Consider the following 23,480-nt stretch of genomic DNA (forward strand, 5'->3'; position numbering starts at 1 on the left):
TGTCTCACAGAATAGAGAATATCAATGAAAAGAGCAAACGTGTAAAAAGAATCAAAAGAAATTTGTATCAAAAGTTTATACTGAAATGAAAATCTCACAAGCAGGATTTAGCAGCATAGGTGAGTGGGAAGGGAAAAAAAAAAAAAAAAATCCATGAACTTGAAGATAGATGAAATGAGATTATCTAGTCTGCAGAACAGAAAGAAAAAAGAGAAATGAACAGAACCTCAGAGGCCAGTAGAATATCATTAAGTATAGGAATATATGCATAATTGGAATCACAGAGAAAAAAGGAGAAGGGAGAAGAAAATATGTGAAGAAATAATAACTAAAAACTACCTAAATGTTATGAAAAAATATTAATCTATAGAGTCGAGAAATTCAACAAAGTGCACATAGGATCAATTCAAAGAGTTCCACAGCTAGTTTTGAAAGTCAACAAAGCTTATGTCCATGAGACACACAAAACCACAGCAAACAAAGAAACAATCTTTAATAGGCTGTGAGAAGTCATTGTGTTTTTCCCCTTAAGTCTCAACACAAAGAGAGCAGACAGAAATACCCACGTCCCAAACTGTCTCTGAAAGAGGTCTATCTGCATGCTTTAGAAACTGCTACCAGAGAGCCAGCCTTATAATTTATCATACATCTAGAGGCTGACTGTAAGTCTTTACGAATTCTGGGAAAGTCAGTTTATACTGCTAATGACAACTCATTCAAACATGGTACAAAATGCCAACATCTCCCTGGAAGAAATTCATACATACCTCTGCTGTCACCAAATTTTTGGCTGCTGCCCAAGGGTCAGGCCCCTAGATAACTAGGCTCTAATAACCAGTGGAGTTTTCGTCCACAAATACTGTAGGACAGTAACAAATAAAAGCAATTATTAACAGGTGCAAGGGCAATGCCTTCCCCAGCCATATCTATACAAATGGGCCAAGTACAGAGGGAGAGAGCAAAAAAGTCCATCTCCCAGCCGCTGACTGAGATCCTCCCATTTGGGTTACTGACAGATCTTGGCACACCCTAAATGACTGGTAGTTGCTAAAAAATAAAAAAAAAAAAGGCAACTTGGACAATCACAAATGTTTCAGAGATAACCAAGAGCTCAGGACAGGTTGAAAAATAATATTTTACTCCTACATGAGATCACTCCATCAATACTCAGAGAAGTGATTGTTTTAACTCAGAGAGGTGATTGTTAATGTGCAAAAACCAACACAGAGAGTCAAGAAAAATGAAGAAATAAGGGGATATATTTTAAATAAGTAATAAAATAAAATTCCAGAATCAGACCATGGTTAAATGGAGATAAGTGAGTTACACAATAAAAAGTTAAAAACACTTCTCATGAAAATGCTCACAGAGGTCAGGGAAATAATATGAGAAAAGTGAGAATTTCAACAAAGAAGGAAAATATAAGAAGGTACCAAACAGAGATCACAAGCCATCAGCACAATAACTGAACTAAAAACTTCAATAAAGACAGCCAACATCAGACTAGAGCAAGCAGGAGAAAGGATCAGCAAACTTGAAGACATGGAAGCAGGATTATCCCATCAGAAGAGTAAAACTGAAAAAAAGAATATAGCCTAAGGGACTTATGGAACATCATTAAGCAGATGATAATATGCATTTTAGGGGTCCTAGAAATAGAAGACAGATAGAAAGGGGCAAAAAGCTTATTTGAAGAGATGATGGCTGAAAACTTCCCTAACCTGGACAATGAAACAGATATTTAGATCAAGGAGGCCAGAAAGCATCAAATTATATGAACTAAAGAGATCTATGCTAAGACACATTATAACTAACTGTCAAAGTTAAAGAAAGAAACTCAACAGTAGCAAGAGAAAAACAACTTGCTACATGCAAGAGAACTCCTATGAGCAGACTTTTTAGCTGAAACTTTACAGACCGACCAGAAGGGAAAAGAATGCTATGTTAAAGTGCTTAAAGAAAAAAGAAAACTGCCAATCAAGAGTATTCTACCCAGCAAAGTTGTTCTTCAGAATAAAAGTACATATAAAGAATTCTCCAAATAAACAAAAGCTGAAGGAGTTCATCAACATCAGAACATCTTATAAGAAATTTTAAAGAGATTTCCTCTAGTTAAAAGTAAAGGATAGATCATAATTTATGAAACAAAAGAAATATTAACAAAGAAGATTGAAATCACATTAAGCATTTTTCAGATCATAATTATTTCAAAGAAAAAATCAATTACAAGAAGAAAAGTGGAAATTTTTTAAATATATGGAGATTGACAACCTCCTCCTGAAAACCAGTGAATCAAAGAAGAAATCAAAAGAGAAAGAAAAAAAAATGTTTTGAGAAAAGTAAAAATTGAAATACAAAACATCAAAACATATGAAATGGAGAAAACGGGGTTTTAAAAATGAAAGTTCATAAAATTAAGCACCTACATTAAGAAAATAAAAAGAGCTCACAAAATCTAATGTGTAGCCCAAAGCACTACAAAAAGGACAAACTAAACTCAAAATTAGGGGATGAAAAGAAATAACAAAGATCAGTGCATAAATATAAACAGACTAAAAGACAATAGTAAATATTAATACAACTAAGAGCTATTTTAAAAGATAGAAAGAGACAAATTGTTAGCTAGACTTAACAGAAGAAGAGAGATTCAAATAAGTAAATTAGAAACAATGAGGAAATATAATAACTGATACTACACAAGTATAAAGGTTGCTATGAGGGTACTCTGAAAAAGTATATACCAACAAACATGACAACAAAGAAAAAAGAATAAATTCCGAAAAGCATACAATCTACTAAAATTGAATAATGAAGAAATGGAAAATCTGACAAGGTAGTTGCTAAAAAGGAGACAGTCAGTAATCAAAAACTGTCCAACAAAGAAAATCTGCTAGAATCTTTCACTGATGAATCTTACCAAATATAATAATAATATTATATTTAAATTATATTTAAATATTAAATATTTAATTAAATATTATATTTAATAATAATAATCATTATCAAACTCTTCCAAAATGTTAAAAGGAGGAGAGAGCACTTCCAAACTCATTATAAGAGGCCAACATTACCCTGACACTAAAACCAGATAAGGAGAAAAAGTACAGGCTGTCTTCAGTGAACATAGGTACAAAAATTTCAACCTAATATTAGCAAACCAAACTCAACAATATTCTAAAAGGCTCATACACAGTAATGAAACAGAATCTATTCCAGAGATGCAAGGATCATTAAACATGCAAAAATCAATAAATATGATGCACCACATTAACAAAATAAAGTTTGAAAACCATATGGTCAGCTAAATCAATGCAGAAAAAGTATTTAACATTTTAGAATTAAAACTTTCAACAAATGGGGTATAGAGGGAGATATCTTAAGAGAATACAGGTCATATATGACAAGTCCACTGCTAACATAAAACACATCAGTGAAAAGATGGAAGTTTTTCTTGTAAAATTGAGAACAAATCAAGGATGCACACTCTCTCCACTTTTTAAACACAGTACTGGAAGTCACATCCAGGGCAACTAAGCAAGAAAAAGTAACGAGAGGCATCCAAACCAGAAAGAAAGAAGTAAAGGTGTCTCTATTTGCAGATAGCATAATAATAAATATAGAAAACCTTAAAAAAAGCTAGACAAAAAATTATTAGAACTAATAAATAAAATCAACATACAAATATAAGCTATGTTTCTATATACTAACACTTATCTACCAGATGAGAAATATAGAAAGCAATCCTATTTATAACTGCATCAAAAGAAAGAAATTATTAAAAATAAATATAAACCAAGAGGTGAAAGATCTGTACACTGAAAACTGCAAAACACTGATGAAGAAAATTGAAGAAATTGTCTTCAAATCTTGAAAAATACTCTGTTCACATAGATCAGAACAGTTAATACTGTTAAAGTGTCAATATATCAAAATATCCAAATATTAATAAATTTGACAGATTAAATGTAATTCTTATCAAAATTCCCATGACATTTTCATAGAAATAGAAAAGAATCCTAAAATTTTTATGGACCATTACATAATTATATAACAAAAGCATATCTGTGAAAGAAAAGTTATTCTGGAGGTATCACACTTGCTGATTTCAGAGTATATTAAAAAGGTATAATAGTAAATATAGTATTTTTTTTTTTTGTCCAGTTGCTAAGTCGTGTTGACTCTTTGCAGTCCCAAGCGCTGCAGCATGCCAGTCTCCTTTGTCCTCCAATGTTTCCTGGATTTGTTCCAGCTCATTTCCAAGCTCAGTGGGTGATGCTATCTTATCCTCTGTCACCCTCTTCTCATTTTGCCCTCAATTTTCCCCACCATTAGGGTATTTTCTGATAAGTCGGCTCTTCCAATCAGGGGACCAAAGTGTTAGAGCTTCAGCATCAGTCTTTCCAATGAACATTTAGGGTTGGTTTCTTTAGGATTGATCGGTTTAACCCCCTCGTAGTTCAAGGAACTCTCAAGAGTCTTCTCCAGCACAGTTCAAAAGTAACAATGCTTCAGTGCTCAATATTCTTTATGTTCCAACTCTCACATTCATACATGGCTACTGAACAAAACATAGTTTTGACTATATGGACCATTGTTGGGAAAGTGATGTCTCTGATTTTTAATATGCTAACTAGGATTGTCATTACTTTTCTTTCAAGAAGCAAGTGTCCTTTAATTTTGTGACTGAAGTCATCATCAATAGTGATTTTGGAGCCAGAGAAAATAAAATCTATCACTGTTTCCACGTTTTCCCTTTCTACTTGCCATGAAGTGATGGGGCCATATGCCATGAACTTGTTTTTAACACTGAGTATTAAGCCAGATTTTTCACTCTGCTATATCCAACCAGTCCATTCTAAAAGAGATCAGTCCTAGGTGTTCATTGGAAGGGCTGATGCTGAAGCTGAAACTCCAATACTTTGGCCACCTGATGTGAAAGTTGACTCATTGGAAAAGACCCTGATGCTGGGAGGGATTGGGGGCAGAAGGAGAAGGGGACGACAGAGGATGAGATGGCTGGATGGCATGACCGACTCGATGGGCATGGGTTTGGGTAGACTCTGGAAGTTGGTGATGGACAGGGAAGTCTGGCGTGCTGCGATTCATGGGGTCTCGAAGAGTCGGACATGACTGAGCGACTGAACTGAACTGAACTGAACTGATTGCACCCACATCAAGAGTTTCTTTAGTTCCTCTTCACTTTCTGTCATTTAAGTATTATCATCTGCATATCTGAGGTTATTGATATTTCTCCCAGCAATCTTGATTCCAGCTTGTGATTCAAGCCTGGCATTTCACATGATGTACTCTGCATATAAGCATGGTGACAATATATAGAATTTTTTTTTTTAACTCCTTTCTCAATTGTGAACCAGTCCATTGCTCCATGTCTGTATACTAATTGTTGCTTCTTGACCTGCATACAAGTTTCTCAGGAGATAGGTAGGTTTGTCTGGGATTCCCATCTCTTGAAGTCAAAGGCTTTAATGCCATCAATGAAGCATAAGTAGATGTTTTTCTGGAATCTCCTTGCTTTCTCCATGATCCAACAAATGTTAGCAATTTGACCTCTGGTTCCTCTGTCTGTTCTAATCCCAGCTTGTACATCTGGAATTTCTGTATACTTCCTGATGAAGACTAGCTTAAAGCATTTTGAGCATAACTTTGCTAGCATGTGAAATAAAGGCAATTTTATGGTTCAAAAAAAATTTGAACATTTTTTTGGCATTGTCCTTCTTTGGGAATAAAATGAAAGAAAACTGAGCTTTTCAAGTCCTGTGGCCAAATCTGAGTTTTCCAATTTGCTGACATATTGAGTGCAACACTTTAACAACATCATCTTTTAGGAATTTAAAAAGCTCAGCTGGAATTTTATCACCTCCACTAGCTTTTTTCTTAGTGATACTTCCTAAGGCCCACTTAAAACAATCCAGAACGTCTGGCTCTAACTGAATGACCACACCATTATGGTTATCAGGGTCATTAGAATCATTTTCCTGTAGTTCTTCTATGTCTTCTTGACACTTCTTAATATCTTCTGCCTCTGTTAGGTCCTTTCCATTTCTGTCCTTTATCATGCCTATTTTTGCATGATATTTTCCCTTGATAGCTCTAATTTTCTTAAAGATATCTCTAGTCTTTCCCATTCCATTATTTCCCTCTATTTCTTTGCGTTGGTCAAATAAGATGGCCTTATTATGTCTACTTGCTATTTTCTGGAATTCTGCTTTCAGTTGGGTGTATCTTTCCTTTTTTCCTTTGCTTTTCATTTCTCTTCTTTTATCAGCTATTTGTAAGGCATCCTCACAGAACCTCTTTGCCTTCTTGCATTTCTTTTTCCACTACCCTCAGTACAAAACTATGAACTTCTGTCCATTGTTTTTCAAGCACTCTGTCTACCAGATCTAATCCCTTGAATCTATTTATCACCTCCACTGCATCATCATAAGGGATTTGATTTAGGTCATACCTGATTGGCTTAATGATTTTCCCTACTTTCTTCAATGTAGGCCTGAATTTTGCAAAAATTTTGAGTAAGGGACTCATGATCTAAGCCAAATTAATTCCAAGTCTTGTTTTTGCTGACTATATAGAGCTTCTCCATCTTCAGCTGCAAAGAATATAATCAATCGGATTTTGGTATTCACCATCTGGTGATGTCCATTTGTAGACTCATTTCTTGTGTCGTTGGAAGAGGGTGTTTGCTATAGACAGTGTGTTCTCTTGACAAAACTCTGTTAGGCTTTGCCAATATTTATTGTGTATTCCATGGCCAAACTTGCCTATTACTTCAGGTCTTCTGACTCTCTACTCTTATATTCAATCCTCCATGATGAAAAGGACAATTTCTTTGCTGTTAGTTCTAGAAGGTCTTGTATGTTTTCACAGAACCAGTCAACTTCAGCTTTTTCGGTATCAGTGATTGGAGTATAAACTTGGATTACTGAGATAGCAAATGGTTTGTCTTGGAAAGGAACTGAGATCATCCTGTCATTTATGAGGTTGCATCCAAGTACTGCGTTTCAGATTCTTGCTATGAGAGCTACTCCATTTCTTCTGAGAAATTCTTCTCACAGTAGTATATATAATGATCATCTGAATTAAATTCATCCATTCAGGTCCATTTTTATTTCACTAAAATGTTCCTAAGATGTTCATATTCACTTTTGCCATCTCCTGCTTGATCAGTCTGATTTACCCTGATTCATGGACTGAATATTCCAGGGTCCTATGCAGTATTGTTCTTTACAGCATCAGAATTTACTTTCACAACCAAACACATCCACAAATGAGTGTCTTTTCCTCCTTGGCCCAGCCACTTCATTCTTTCTAGATCTATTAGTAATTGCCCTCAGCTCTTCTCCAGTAGCATATTGGACACCTTCTGACAGAGAGTTCATCTTCCAGTGTCATATCGTCTTGCCTTTTCCTACTGTTCACTGGGTTCTCACAGCAAGAATGCTGAGTGGGGTGCCATTTTCTCCTCCAGTTGACCATGTTTTATCAGAATTCTCCACCGTGATCCATCTGTTTTGGGTGGTCCTGGACCCATGGGTCATAGCTTCATTGAGTTACACAAGCCCCTTTGTCACCACATGTGATCCATGCTGCTGCTGCTGCTGCTGCTGCTAAGTCGCTTCAGTTGTGTCGGACTCTGTGTGACCCCATAGACAGCAGCCCACCAGACTGTGCCATCCCTGGGATTCTCCAGGCAAGAATACTGAAGTGGGTTGCCATTTCCTTCTCCAATGAGTGAAAGTGAAGTCGCTCAGTAGTGTCCGACTCGCAGCGACCCCAAGGACTGCAGCCTACCAGGCTCCTCCTTCCATGGGATTTTCCAGGCAAGAGTACTGGAGTGGGTTGCCATTGCCTTCTCCGGTGATCCATGAAGGGAAGTCAAACATAGAGAAGAATTAATACCAGTTCAACACTTTCTATTGAAAAGCTGAACGCTTTTAATTAATTTTACAAAGTCAGTACTACTATCATATCAAAACCAGACAAAGAAATCACAGGAAAATAAAACTACAGACTAACATAATTTATCATTGCACATGCAAAAATTCTTAAAAATAATACCCCACATATTGCAACACATGAAAGGATTATACAATATGAGCAAGTGAGATTCATTTCAGCAATACATTATTTCAACAGGCAAAATTCAAACAAAGTAATACATCTTATTTATAGAATAAGAGACAAAAACTACTTGATCATCTCCACAGGTATAGAAAACAGTTGACAAAACCCAACACTCTTTCATGATTAAACAAGCACTCTACTTTAGGAAATAAAGAAAACTACTCATCCTAGTAAGCTCAGTTCAGTCACACAGGCACGTCTGACTCTTTGGACTGCAGCACACCAGGCTTCCCTGTCCATCACCAACTCCCAGAGCTTGCTCAAATTCATGTCCATAGAGTTGATGATGCCATCCAACCACTTCATCCTCTGTCATCCCCTTCTCCCACCTTCAATATTTCCCATCATCACAGGCTTTTCCAATGAGTCAGTTCTTCCCATCAGGTGGCCAAAGTATTGGAGCTTCAGCATCAACATCAGTCCTTCCAATGAATATATTCAGGACTAATTTCCTTTAGGATTGACTGATTGGATCTCCTTGCAGTCCAAGGGAATCTCAAGAGTCTTCTCCAACACCAGAGGTCAGAAGCATCATTTCTTTGGTGCTCAGCTTTCTTTGTAGTCCAATGCTCACATTCATACATGACTACTGGAAAAACCATAGCTTTGACTAGATGAATCTTTGTTGGTAAAATAACGTCTCTGCTTTTTAATATGCTTTCTAGGCTTGTCGTAGCTTTTTTTCCAAGGAGCAATCGTCTTTTAATTTCATGGCTGCTGTTACCATCTGCAGTGATTTTGGAGCCCGCCAAAATAAAGTCTGTCACTATTTCCATTGTTTTCCCATCCATTTGCCATGAAGTGATGGGATCAGATGCCATGATCTTAGTTTTCTGAATGTTGAGTGTTAAGCCAGTTTTTTCACTCTCCTCTTTCACTTTCATCAAGAGGCTCTTTAGCTCTTCTTTGCTTTCTGCCATCAAAGTGGTGTCATGTGCATAGCTGAGGTTATTAGTATTTCTCCTGGCAATCTTGATTCTAGTTTGTGCTTCATCCAGCCCAACATATTACATGATGTACTCTGCATATAAGTTCAATAAGCAGGGTGACAATATACAGCCTTGATGTACTCCTTTCCCAATTTGGAATCTGTCTGTTGTTCCATGTCCAGTTCTAACTGTTGCTTCTTGAACCTGCATACAGATTTCTCAAGAAGCAGGTCAGGTGGTCTGGTAGTCCCATCTCTTTAAGAATTTTCCACAGTCTGTTGTGATCCTCACAGACAAAGGCTTTGGTGTAGTCAAAAAAGCAGAAGTAGATTTTTTTTTTTTCTGTAATTCTCTTCCTTTTTTGATGATCCAACAGATGTTGGCAATTTGATTGCTGGTTCCTCTGAGAATCACTGTCACTGAGAATCAGAGGAACCAGTAGTTTTTGTTTCTTTGTTAAATCCAGCTTGAACATCTGGAAGTTCATGGTTCACGTAATGTTGAAGACTGGCTTGGAGAATTTTGAGCATTATTTTGCTAGTGTGTGAGAGGAGTAAAATTGTGTGAGAGGAGTAAAAGTGTGTGGTAGTTTGAGCACCTTGGCCTTGTGTTTCTTTGGGATGGAATGAAAATTGACCTTTTCCAGGCCTCTGGCCACTGCTGAGTTTTCCAGATTTATTGGCATATTGAGTGCAGCACTTTCACAGCATTATATTTTAGGATTTGAAATAGCTCAGTTGGAATTTCATCACCCCCACTAGCTGTGTTCCCCCACTAGTGATGCTTCCTAAGGCCCATTTGACTTTGCATTTCAGGATGCCTGGGGTGAATGATCACACCATCGTGGGTATCTGGGTCATAAAGACTTTTTTGTATAGTTCTTTTGTGTATTCTCTCCACCTCTTCTTAATATCTTCTGCTAGAAAAGGGCCTGGGGAAAACACATAGCTAACCTCATACATGATGCTGAAAGACTAACTGTTTTAACCACAACATGAGGAGAAAGACAAGATTTCCATTGTCTCTACTTCAACATTGCACTGAGGGGTTTTGCCATGGAATTTGGAAAATAAATTAAAGGTGTCCATATTAAAAAGAATTAAAGCTATTTGTAGATGATATGATCTTTTTATGCTAATTTTCTACGGCTGCAATAACAAAGTACTACAGGTGTGATGGCATTAAAAACAGAAATGTATTGTCTCTTAGTTTCAGAAACTGAAAGTTCAAACTCAAGACATCAGCATGGTTGACCCTTGCTAAGGGCTGTGAGCGAAAAATCCATCCCAGCCCTCTCTCCTGGCTGTCTTTTCCTGTATCCCTTTATATATCTTCCTTTTATGTGTGTCTCTGTACCTAAATTTCCCCCTTTATGTAAGAAGGCTGGTTATATCTGGTCAAATTAGATGCCACTGTAATGAGTTGACTTAACTAGATTACATCTGTAAAGAACTTTTTTCCAAATAAAGTCAGATGCTGAGGCATAAGATTCTGGAATATTCTGGAATATTCTTAGTCATATTCTAGAATTTAGGACTGCAATATAAAAACATGGAGGGGGGCACAATTCAACTCATAACACTTGTATATAGAAAATCCTAAGAAACCCACTAAAAATTTGTTATAATGAATGAATTTATAATAATTATAAGATATGATTAGTATGCAAAAATTCACTATGAAACTAGTGTAAAGAACAATAAGAAACCAAAATGAAATTAATAAAAGAATCAATTTAAATAACATGAAATTATGAATAAATTTAACAAAATAAATACAAGACTTGTACAATGAACAGTACAAAACTTCATTGAAAGATGTTAAAGAACACTTAAACTAATGGAAAGACTTCACATATACAAGAAACATTCAACTTGTTCTACAGATTCAATGCAATACTTATAAAAACCAAAGCTAGGTTCTTTGCAGAAACTGACAAGCTCATCCTAAAATTTACATGAAAATTCAAAGGACTTAAAAGAGCCAAAATGTAAGCATAAAATTGGAGGACTCACCTTACAGGTTTCAAAGCTTATTGCAAAACTAGAGTAGTTGGAGGCAGGAGTATACACCTGAGAAAAAGTGGTGCAGGGAAAATCAGAAAACTACATGCAAGAGAATGAGATTAGAAAACTGTCTAACATCATATATAAAAAATAAGCTAACATGGATTAAACATTATAAAATTCCTAGAAGAGAACATAAGCAGAACACTTTTATATAAAGAGCAGTAACATTTTTTTGGATCTGTCTCTTACAGCAAAAGAAACAAAAACAAAAGTAAATAAATGGAACATAATTAAAAGCATTTGCACAGTAAAGGAAACTGTTGACAAAATGAAAAGACAACCTATTGAATGGGAGAAGATATTTGCAAAGAATGTGACCAATAAGTGGCTAATATGCAACATACTCCTACAACTCAACACCAAAAAAAAAAAAAAAAAAAAGATTAAAAAATGGGCAGAAGAACTGAATGGACATTTTTCCAAAAAAGAAATTCAGATGGCCAACAGGCACATGTAAATATACTCAACATTGATAATCATCAGGGAAATAAAAATCAAAACCACAATGAAATATCACCTCACACCTGTCAAAATGGTTATCATCAAAAATAACACAAATAACAAATGCTAGTGAGGATGAGGATAAAAAGGAACTCTCACACAGTTGATGGGAAAATAAATTGTGATGCCACTTTGGAAAACAATATGGAGCTTTTGCACAAAATTTAATAGAACTATCAAATAACCTAGCAACTCCACCCCTGAGCATATATCCAAAAAACAAAAACAGTAATTTGAAAAAATATGTGCACCCCAATGTTCATAGCAGCATTATTTACAGTTGCCAAGATACGGAAGCAAACTATGTCCATCAACAGATGAATGAATAAAGATGTGTCATATATATGTGCATATGCACACACACCATAGAATACTACTCAGCCATAGAGAAGAATTAAATTTTGCCATTTGCAGCAACACGTTTGTACTTGAAGGGCATTATACTAAGTGAAATAAGTCAGACAGCAAAAAATAATTACTCAAGTATATCACTTATAATGTGAAATCTAAAAAATACAACAAACTGTTAAATAGAACAGAAAAGAGTCAGACTCACAGATAAAGAGAAAAAACTAGTGATTACCAGTGGGGAGAGATAAGAAGGAGGAGCAATATAAAGGTAAGGGAAACACAAAGGGGTTATTATGGTATTGTATGAAAACTGAAAGTCTATTTTAAAAAATTCCTCACATACACGGTCACTTAGTTTTTGGCAAATATCTCAAGACAATTCAGTGAAAAAACAAATAGGTCTTTTCAACAAACAGTGCTAAGATAGCTGGATATTTTCATGTAAAAGAAAAGTTGTACTTCCTCCTCACACCATACACAAAAATAAACTCAAAATGAATTTAAGAGGCAAAAATAAAATCCTAAATATAACAGCTGAAACTATGAGACTCTTAGAAGAAGTCATAGCTGTAAATCTTCAAACCTTATGTTAGGCAATAATTTCTAAGCTATGGCACCAAGAGCACACAGCAAAAAAGGAAAAAGTAGATAAATTGTACATAATCAAAATTTAAAACATTTGTTTTTCCAAAGATACCATTAAGAAAGTGAAAGGCAGCCTACAAGTTGGAAGAAAATATTTGCAAATCAATATCTGACAAGAGACTTCTATCCAGAATATGTAAATAATTTTCATAAGTCAATAACAAAATGACAAACAGTGAAAAATGGACAAAGGACCTACAAAGACATTTCCTCAATGAGGATATACAAATGTCCAATAAGTGCATGCACTATCTAGACACTAGAAATTTGCAAATAAAAACCCCTGAGATATCACTTCACACCTCCTAGGATGGCTATTGTCGAAAGAAAATAACAAGTGCTGACAAAGATAAAGAGAAATTGGAATCTCCATACACTGTGGAAATGGATAACAGTGCAATCACCTCGGAAAACAATCTGGACATGTCTCAAAAGTATAAACATAGGTTTGTCATATGACTAAGGAATTTCACTCTTAGATATGTACACAATACAAAAGTAACCATATACCTATATTAAAACTAGCACATAAATTTTCATATCATTATTTATATTAGACAAAAATTGGATAAAAATCATGTCTGTCAATTGAATGGATTAATAATTATCTATCCAATGAAATATTACTTATCAATTAAAAGAAATACTTTCACATGCAATAATTTGGATAAACCTGGAAATAAATATGTTAAGTGAAAAATACCAGATACAAAAAGCCACATGTTATATGATTCTACTTATATGTAATGCCCTAAATAGACAAATCTATAAAGAGAAAGTAAATTAGATTCTGTCAGGGGCTGGAGAGAAGAAGAAAAGAGAATAAATACTAATGACTGCTGGTTTAAATTCGGGGGTGATAAAAATGTTCTAAAATTGATTGTAATGATGGCTCCATAACTCTGTGAATGTACTAAATACCACTAAGTAGTATACTTTAATATAATCATACATAGATTTAATATATTTAATGTATCATATATTTAATATATGATATAATATAATCATATGTAAATTTAAATTGCATAAATTTGTAGTATGTGAAATATATATATGTAAATTAAGCTGTTATTAAGGAAGGAAAGAAAGAAATAAAGAGCGGAGGAAAGAAATAGAGAAAGAAACTTTCAAAGCTCTAGGGAAAGTATATCACATGAGTGTCTGTGATATTCATGACAATTATAAAGTTTACCTTCCATCCAATCAGTATCAACCTATTGAAGACTAGAAGAAAAAGATCTGGAAATGTGGTTGGGGTATGTTATCATTCAAGAAGATGATACGGTCTCATGAGTGGGATGGACCACTGGAAATAACGGCTGAGTAGAAAGTGATATGTGGGCAAATAAGTGAGGTACTGCTTGATTTAATGGACCTGCAGGCAAAAGATTTGAGAAATATCTGAAGAACCTCTGAAGCACCACCCAAGAACAGTAGACAGCTGTAGATGCTCACCAAAGCCAAGAGCACCAGTGGAAATTCACAGCCAACTCACACCATGCCTCTGGCTTCCTTCTCCCTCTTACCCACAAATTCTTTCTACATCCTGGAGGAACGAGAAACAAAAGGACCGGCACCCTTCTTTATTCCAGAGTCCCAGTTTCCAAAAGACCTGAACTGAGGAAGGAACAGGGTTCAAATTTAGATGAAGTTCCCAATTCTGATTATTATATTGGACTGAATATTTTAATTAGCTATGAAACCACCTGACACTGTTTACTTAATGTGATTAAATTATTATAAGAACTGTCAAAAGTATCATTCAAGGGATGAGAAAAAGAGAATATATTTAATACCTTTAAATATGTAGCAGAGAAAAAAAATACTATTTTTCCTGCTTCATCCTGCATCAGTGTCTCAATCGGTCAATGTAATAGACCTGTACGTGGACTAGATAGATAGATAGGTAGAGAGAGAGGTGGATAGATCAGCATTAAGCACAGAGCATGGATGCAGCAGAGGTCAGTAAAAGCTAGTTCTCTCCCCTTCAACTTTCCCTCCTCTGTGTGCTTCAGCGTGGAGGCTGAAGGTAGCCAGTCTTAACTTGAGTCCTGGAACGATAAAGAGGATAGTTTTTTCCTGAGAATTTAGCATTTAGGGAAGATTGAAAACCACAAAACTTGAGCGTCTACACTGGCCCGTAGAAGGAGGGGCAGATGAGCTGCTAAAACACTAGTCTCATAAATCACTGAGATTTATTTGGCTCCACTGCTTGACTGAGCAGAAATTGGAGAAAATTGAGTCTGTAATTCCCCCTGATCAGTTGATGCTGTCACTTACGTGTTCCCATGTGTGAAAGGAGAGTCAAAATGGAGTTTGTATTGCTAAGAGAGTCTCTAAATGCAACTCTAGGGTCATTCAGGAAGTGTGACTTATGCATATCTCAGCCTGGATGGAATCTGACCTTTCCATCACTCATCATCATAATGAAGTCATTCATAACATCAGACAGAAATCAAAATATGTATTGGATCCTTACTCTAAAAGACTCCTGACAGCCTATCTACTTATCAGGCCCCTACCCCGAATAACTCATGATTCCTTAAGGACAAATATTTACTGGTTTACATCAGTCAACCACAACTCTTATTAGTCAACTTCTAATGACCTTGTGACTTTTTTGTCTTTATAAGCCCCTGACTCTCCTTTCTTCTCAGAACACTCTTGGTTTTACCTGAATCTGTGTTTCCTGCATTGCAATTCTTAAGACCTCAAATAAACTCTTCTTAATTGCAGCTTTCTGCCTTGTTTTTGACCAACACATGTCACCTGACCCAGGAAGAAAAATGGGGTTAGGATTACGGTTAGGGTTAGTATCTTAGTACTCTCCCTGGGTTAGTACTCACCTTAGGGTTAGTGAGTATAGTTCTCACCCTAAGTACTAATGATGAGTAGCTAGGTGAGTACTAAGTCACAGTATACTAGAGAACCCTGGGCAGAGAGCAAGGAGGATGTGGTTTTATGGAGCATGTCAGACCACATCTGGGGAATTGGCTCTAATGGGAACCCAAGGGACATTCTGCCAGGTTTACAGAAAAATGCTCATGAAAAGAGCCATCCCACTAATTTCTGATCTGGCAGCTCCCCTGGACTAAGAGGAGTAGAGGAACAGTTAGCCCAAGACACCGTTCAAAGGTGTGGATTAGATAAACTGCTGCTCGGCCCACCCTCATCCTGGGTGAGGGACCCTCTCCTGGAAGGGCCTGAGTGCCTGAGAAATCGTCTGCCTAGACTCCAGAGCGTACCCTGGCTTAGGTGACTCAGGCCACATGATTCTTGCTTTCCCCATCCTTCACCATCCTGTCCTCAGATAGGCGGGTTTCTGCTGTCACCTGATGCACCAACTTTGTCAGTGCAGACAAAAGGAATCTGTTACTTTATTCCCCAAGATGTTCTGGATTCAGGTCAGAAAACCCGCCAGGTTTGCTTCCTGCTGATCATGATGACATCAATATCTGGCCTCATCTTTCAGAAATTCCCCATTCTAGGCCAATTTTTTTCCTGTTTGTTTTTTCCTCTATTTTATTTCTTAATCTTAGAGCTGGAGGGGCCATTTGAAGTCCCCTGGTTCATACCTCTCCCCTGCGTGGGTCTCTAAATATATCTGCCAGACCTCAAGCAAATCACAGGTCTTCTTGTCAGTGTCGGTGATGAGAACACTGGTCTTAGCATTAGAAGCATGTGTGGTTTTGAGGTGAGTAACCATATATATAACTATTCACACATGAGTTGATCTAAATCTCCTCATCCCCCAAATAAAGAGAGATCTTCCCTGTAGCTCAGATGGTAAAGAGTCAGCCTGCAATGCAGGTGACCTGGATTCGATCCCTGCATCAGGAAGATCCTCTGGAGAAGGGAATGGCAACCCACTCCAGTATTCTTGCCTGGAGAATCCCATGGATGGAGGAGCCTGACGGGCTACAGTTGGTGGGGTCGCAAAGAGTCAGACACGACTGAGCGACTAACCCACACCAAATGAAGAGATGATTTATGTTAATTCCATTTAGTGTTGAAGTAAACACAGTGTGCCTTAAATCACTTCAGGACCCACAAAAGAGCCACATCATTGTCTCTGTAACTTGTTCTACTCTTGGGACTAGAAGCACAGCCCAGAATGCTGATTTCACTCAAATTAGCCATGTGTTCCATACTTTTCTCTTTAACATGAACTTAATCCTTCCTCCATCCTATCCTCCCAGTTTGTCTAATTCTGGTACATATTTTCTGCTGTGGTCCAGTGCTCTTCATCCATTTAGTCTTCATATATTTTGTGGTCATTTGTTTCTTTGCTATGATTTAGTGCTTTGTTTTAACTATACCCGTGTTAGGTTTTACACTCAGCACTAGAATAACTATACTACAGAGCTTACCTGTTGGGCCCTGCACTATCCTTTATCCCACATCCCTTTTCAGACATTGATAAGCAGTCCATATAACATGATTACAACCAGGTGGCAAATCTCTAATAAAGAGGTAGAAGTGGTTTGGCACGTTAAAATCTATCTCAGCAAGTCCACCGAACTCAGTGACCCTTGGCAAAAGAATGAGAGAATCAGACCTCATCAGTGCCAAATAGGGACGAAAACATGCTGACCAAAACCTAAATGGGCTGTTTTATGTTTGACTACTTTCTGTGCAAATCCACCAGAAGCATTTAGGTGCCAGGTCTTATTTTCAGTTCTAAGCAAGGGGGTGTACAAATAGTCTGACAATAGCTGATGAAACATAGGGAGAAACTCAGAGCAGATATTCATCACAGAAACAGTAGTGAGTGGCCATGAATTCTAGCAACTCTCTCTTTAGGCTGTAGTGGTAACTGAGTAAAGAGAGATGAATGGACACTGTAGCCAGAAAAGCCTCTCCAAAACTTTGGATCCCACAATGCTGCTTGACCATAGAATTTCTGTAAACATACAACTGTTTACCCAAGATTTTGGGTGTTCCTTGTGAACAGAGCCTGTGATTTAATTTTGTAGCACACCACAGCTCTTTTCATTTTACCCAACACAGACCAGAACCGGGCAATTGCTTATTGGGTTTACTATCTGAATTAATGTAGTGTTGATGATGAGGAGCAATTGTTTTCATATTGTAAATTGCTATAACAACTGTAACTGAACTCACAATAGTTTTAGTTGTTTTACTTTTATAAAAAAGAGTAATATAAAAAATACAATATCCAGAATGATTTTGGTTTTCTACCCTTTTTTGTAAAATGGGGCAGAGGTCCATTTTATAAAGCACATTATTTTAACCACATTTAGCTGCACATCTGTGTTCACTTAGCACATCACATCATTGTGCAACGCTCAAGATCATCCATCTCCTGAGTTTTTCACGTTCCTAAACTGAAATTCTGTCTTCATTAAACATTAATGCCCATTGCCCCTCCTCACCCTCCTGCCAAGATCCTGGCATCTACCAATGTACTTTCTGACTCCATGAATGTGACTACTCTAGGTGAATCATATAAGTGGAATCAAATGGCATTTGTCTGCACTGACTGTGTATTGGAATGCAGTATTAAGGTTAATTTAGTATATATACATAAAAAACTCCAAGATTGTTTCATGTTTACCAAATGATTAGTACACATACTGGGAAAAGCACAGTAGCACAAAATTTGCCATTGGCAGATGAACCTGGATAGCCTCATTGCCTGATGCCCAGTAAATCACCAGTCTTTCTTGTTAGCATTAGCTGTTCGCTGACAGAACAATGGTTGTGTGATTAGGGACCATTTTGAATGAGACTTTCAGTTCTGTAAAAATTATAAATCTGACTCAAGAAATGACATTTTGCAGTAGCAGAAATCAACAAACACAAATGTGAGTGTCACCTTATCTCAAAAAATCAGCCTTAGAATTCCTTTTAAGATACAGCATTCTGAAAGTTTTAGGCAGGCACCACTGTGATCATGCATGTAACGGCAAAGAAAAGAAGAGATGAGCGAGCTGAATTCACCACAAATAGGGACTAGTCTTGCCAGAATATGTGGTGTTCTTTCCTTTGATTATGAACACATTTTTTTTTTCCCTACAAACCAGTAAAAAGAAACCAAAAACCCATCAAGATCTAGAAAGGAGATCAAGTATGACATAGATTTGAAGTTAGTATTCATTAATATTAGTATGTTGGAATTGTTCCTTGAAAGAATTTTGGCTAAGGAGAGAGAATCATCATTTTTAATCGATAATACTGTTCTTGTACCAATCACAAAAGCTAAGACATGGAAATAGCCTAAATGTCCATCAATAGATGAATGAAGAAAAAAGATCTGGCATATAAACACAGTGAAATGTCCCTCGACCATAAAAAGAATGAAATAATGTAATGAGTGAACCTGGAGTTTATAGCACAAAGTGAAGTAAGTCAGCAAAAGAAAGACAAATAACATATGACATTACTTATATTTCAAAACTAAAGTATGACACAAGTGAACATATCTGAGAAACAGAAACAGACTCACAGACATAGAGAATAGACTTGTGGTTGCCAAGAGGGATGGGAGTAGGAAAGATATACACTGGGAGTTTGGAGAGAGCAGACACAAACTATTTTACATATAATGGATAAACATGCTGCTGTATAGCGGAGGGAACGATAGTCAATATTCTATGATAAGCTGGAAAAGAATATTTTAAAAGAATGTGTATGTATATATATATATATAACTGAATCACTTTATATATATATTATGTATATATGAGCCAGTTTACTGTACAGCAGAAATTAACATATCACTAAATCAGCTATATTGTAATAAAAATATATATTGATAATAAAATACTACTCAATACAAATAAGTACAACATTCTGATAGAAAAAGATCTCTGCATTAAGTATTGTCAAATTCAAATTACAAAATAAATTAAATATAGAAGAGAATCTCAGGCAACATCTTTTCACTTTTAAAGCCTATACTGGCAATTTTGTTTTAGTGAAACATAATCCATAAAACATTATAGTGCATGGGTGCCCAGTTGCTCAGTCGTGTCTGACTCTTTGCAATCCCATGGACTGTAGCCCGCCAGGCTCCTCTGTCCATGGATTTCCCAGGCAAGAATACTGGAGTGGGTTGCCCTTTCCTTCTCCAGGGGATCCAGAGACTGAACCCACATCTCCTGTGTTTCATGCATTGGTAGGCAGTTTCTTTACCACCTGGAAGACCCAGTTCTTATATTTGTATTAGCTATATAATTCTACAAAGACTGCAAGTATGCAAAGATTGAATTTCTATTTTGTGCATACTTAAGCAACATAAAAAAGTGATTTCTGTCAACAGATAGTGTCAGAGTTTCATTACTCTCTAGAATTGCATTTCTTCAACTATGCTGGCATATTACAATTATTGGGGAAGATGCATTTCTGGTGATTATTATTTAACTGCCATAAATTGAGGCACTGAACTCCAAATCACTTTCAGTACCCATCTCCCTGTAAACAGTATAAAAAATGGAAAAATAATAAGAATATAGAAAACTTGAGCATCATTAACCAAATTGGCATAATTTGCCTTTATGGATCATTACTCCTAACAAATGTAAATTTATTTCAATTGCAGTTGGAATCCTCATGAAAACAGATTACATGTTAGGCCATTAAAGGAAATTTCAGCAAATCAGGAAACAATTGGAATATTTTATAATATAATTTCTGGTTACAGCATAATTAGAATTCCATGTCAGTGGGTTTCCCTGGCAGCTCAGTGGTAAAGAACCAATGAAGAAGACCTGGGTTCTATCCCTGGGTTGGGAAGATCCCCTGGAGAAGGAAATGGTCACCCACTCCAGTATTCTTGCCTAGGAAATACCATAAACAGAGGATCCTGACAGACTACTGCCTGTAGGGTCACAGGAGAGTTAGACACAACTTAGTGACTAAACAACAAAAAAAGTCAATAGCATATTTTAAAAAATACAAAAAAGTTTGGAAATTAAGATACTTCAAATTAATAGTTGGATAGAAATAAATTGAAAGATACATTAGAAAATACTTTGAACTGAATAATAATGAAATTACAGCATATCAGAACTTGAAGGATGCAGGCAAATAGCATTTTGAGGAAGTTTAATAACTTCAGTTATTTTATAAAAGAAAAAGGCTTAAAATCAATTATCCACATTCCTACCCTCAAAAGTTAAAAATGAAAAGCAATTAAACCCAAAGTAAGCAGAAAAAAGATGATAATAAAATAAAGTATTATTCAGTGTATTAGAAAAAAAATTAGAAAAGTTAATAGACTCCAAATTGGTTACTTTAAAATATTAATAAGATTGAAAAATTCTTAGATAAGAAGGACTAGAATATTTATTAAAAGAAAATATGCTCCAATCAGAAATAAAATAAAAAATATCTCTATATATCCAATGTTTATGACCAACTGTCTATCATTAAATTTGACAATTCATATGGTGGGGAATTTATATGAGAAATGCAGACTACCAAACTGATTCCAAATTAAACAGAAAATATAAAACAGTCTTATATTTAGTAAAGAACATGACTCCACATCTGAAAAATCTTATTTAAAAACAACACAAAATAATGGTGCTGGCTTGTGCTATTAAACATTTATAAGTGGAACTAGTATTTTGCCTAAAGAAACGCTATGCATTCTTTTTTTTTTTTTCCTTTAAAGGATACTGAGTCACCACAATCTTGATACCAAAACTTGAGAAAGTCATTATAAGAAAAGAAAACTGCAGATGATCACGTGTGGGCCAGTGTCAGGACTTTGTGCTCTCACTCCCGAGAGTGCAGACTCAATCCCTGGTCGGGGAACTGAGATCCCACAAGATGAGGGATGCAGGCAAATCAGCAACAACAACAACAAATAAAACAGAAAAGAAAAATAACAGACTAATACACCTCTTGAATAAACAACAAAGTTTTTTTTTGTTTGTTTTTTTTTTTTTTTACTAAATATTACCAAACAAATTCAGCAATGTATAAAAAACAATAATGCATTATATGTCCTGTAGGGTTTATCCCGGGCTCCCCTGGTGACTCAGCAGTAAAGGTGACCCCCTGCCAATGCAAGAGACACAGGCTGGATCCCCAGGTCAGGAAGATCCCTGGAGAAGGAAAGGGTAACCCCCTCCAGTATGCTTGCCTGAGAAACCCCGTGGACAGGGGAGCCTGGCGGGCTACAGTCTATGTGGTCGCAAAAAGAGCGAGACATGTCTTAGCGACTAAAAAACAACCACAACAGGTTTCCCACAGGTAATCCTTTGATTTAGCCTTCAGAAAAATGTATCCGTGTTATTTATAACATTAACTGAATTAAAGGAGAAAATTATTAATAGTTGAAGAAAAAGCATCTGTTGAAAGTCAACATCAATTCATGATTAAAAACAGAAAACTAGATAAAATGAAATACAATTCCATTGTATTTCAGTACAATTCTCAATACAATGCAGGACATCTACAGAAATCTTACAGCAAACATTGCATTTATTACTAAAATGTTGAACCCTTTTCCAAAAGATCAAGGAAAACAAGGATATCTTTTCTTACCATTTCAAATCGGCACTGAACATCCAAATAAGCCCAATAAAGTAATAAATATTGAAAAAGAGGTAGTACTGTAAGTATCCACAGATGGCATGACTGCGAAGCTAGAAAAGTTTGTGGAACATAAAAATCAAAACAAAAAAAATTTGAAACTAATAACCAAATTTTTTTAAATTGCAAAATACAGCATTTAATAGCTGTTGCTGCAATTCATGGGGTCGCAAAGAGTCGGACACGACTGAGCAACTGAACCAAACTAAACATTTGGAAATGTCAGTATAAAGTCATTTCATTTGAAATGATATCAGAAAAAGATAACATACTTTTACCTCCTATTGTTAGAATGGGTAACTTCTCGGTTGATAGAAATGTTGATAATGGATTGTTGTGTGGTAATTATATGGGTGTCGATTTTACCAACTTAAGACTTGCGCATTTCTCTGTATGTCAATTATGTTTCAATTTTTAAAAAGCTATTTAAATCTTTTGTGTCTTTCTGTTTTGTTTATTGACCTTCAGGATACGCTACTCTACAGGGTTCCATTGCAAAGAGATTTTACTATTTTTTGTTTATGCAACACTTCAATGGAGAAATGAATAAATGCTTATAATGAGGATGCAGGAAGAGGAGAACAAACCAAAGCAGATGACATAATTAAGACAGACCACATAAACTAAATTTTGCATTAAATATCTTTTCATGGTCCCAAGGGCAGAACTTCTATAAGCCAACCAATTGTTTTGTCTGGAATTTGACCAAAAATCTAGTTTTATCAATTTCTGCTGTATTTTTAAACTTGAATAAAAACAGCTGTATGAGTGGCAAATATAAAATATACTTTCTCTATTAATAGCAATAAGTTTGTTCTCATTGTTTAGCCTCTAAGTTGTGTTTGATTCTTTGCCATCTTATGGACCAGAGCACACCAGGAGCCTTGGCCCTCTACCATCGCCTGGAGTTTGCCAAAATTCATGTCCAGTGAGTTGCTGATACTATCTAATCATCTCATCCTCTACCACTCCCTTCTCCTTTTGCCTTCAATCTTTCCCAGCATGAGTATTTTCCAATGAGTTGATTCGTTGAATCAGGGGGCCAGATTTTGGAGATTCCACTTTAGCATCAATCTTTCCAATGAATATTCAGGATTAATTTCCTTTAGGATTGATTGATTTCCTCTCTTTGCAGTTCAAGAAACTCTCAAGAGTCTTTTCCAGCACCACAGTTTGAAAGCACCAGTTCTTTGGTGCTCAGTCTTCTTTATGGTCCAACTCTCACACCCCTACATGACTACTGGAAAAACCACTGAGTGTTGTCGCTCAGTCA

This window comes from Cervus elaphus, chromosome 33 (genome assembly GCF_910594005.1).
Source record: "Cervus elaphus chromosome 33, mCerEla1.1, whole genome shotgun sequence".
In the NCBI taxonomy this organism is placed as follows: domain Eukaryota; kingdom Metazoa; phylum Chordata; class Mammalia; order Artiodactyla; family Cervidae; genus Cervus; species Cervus elaphus.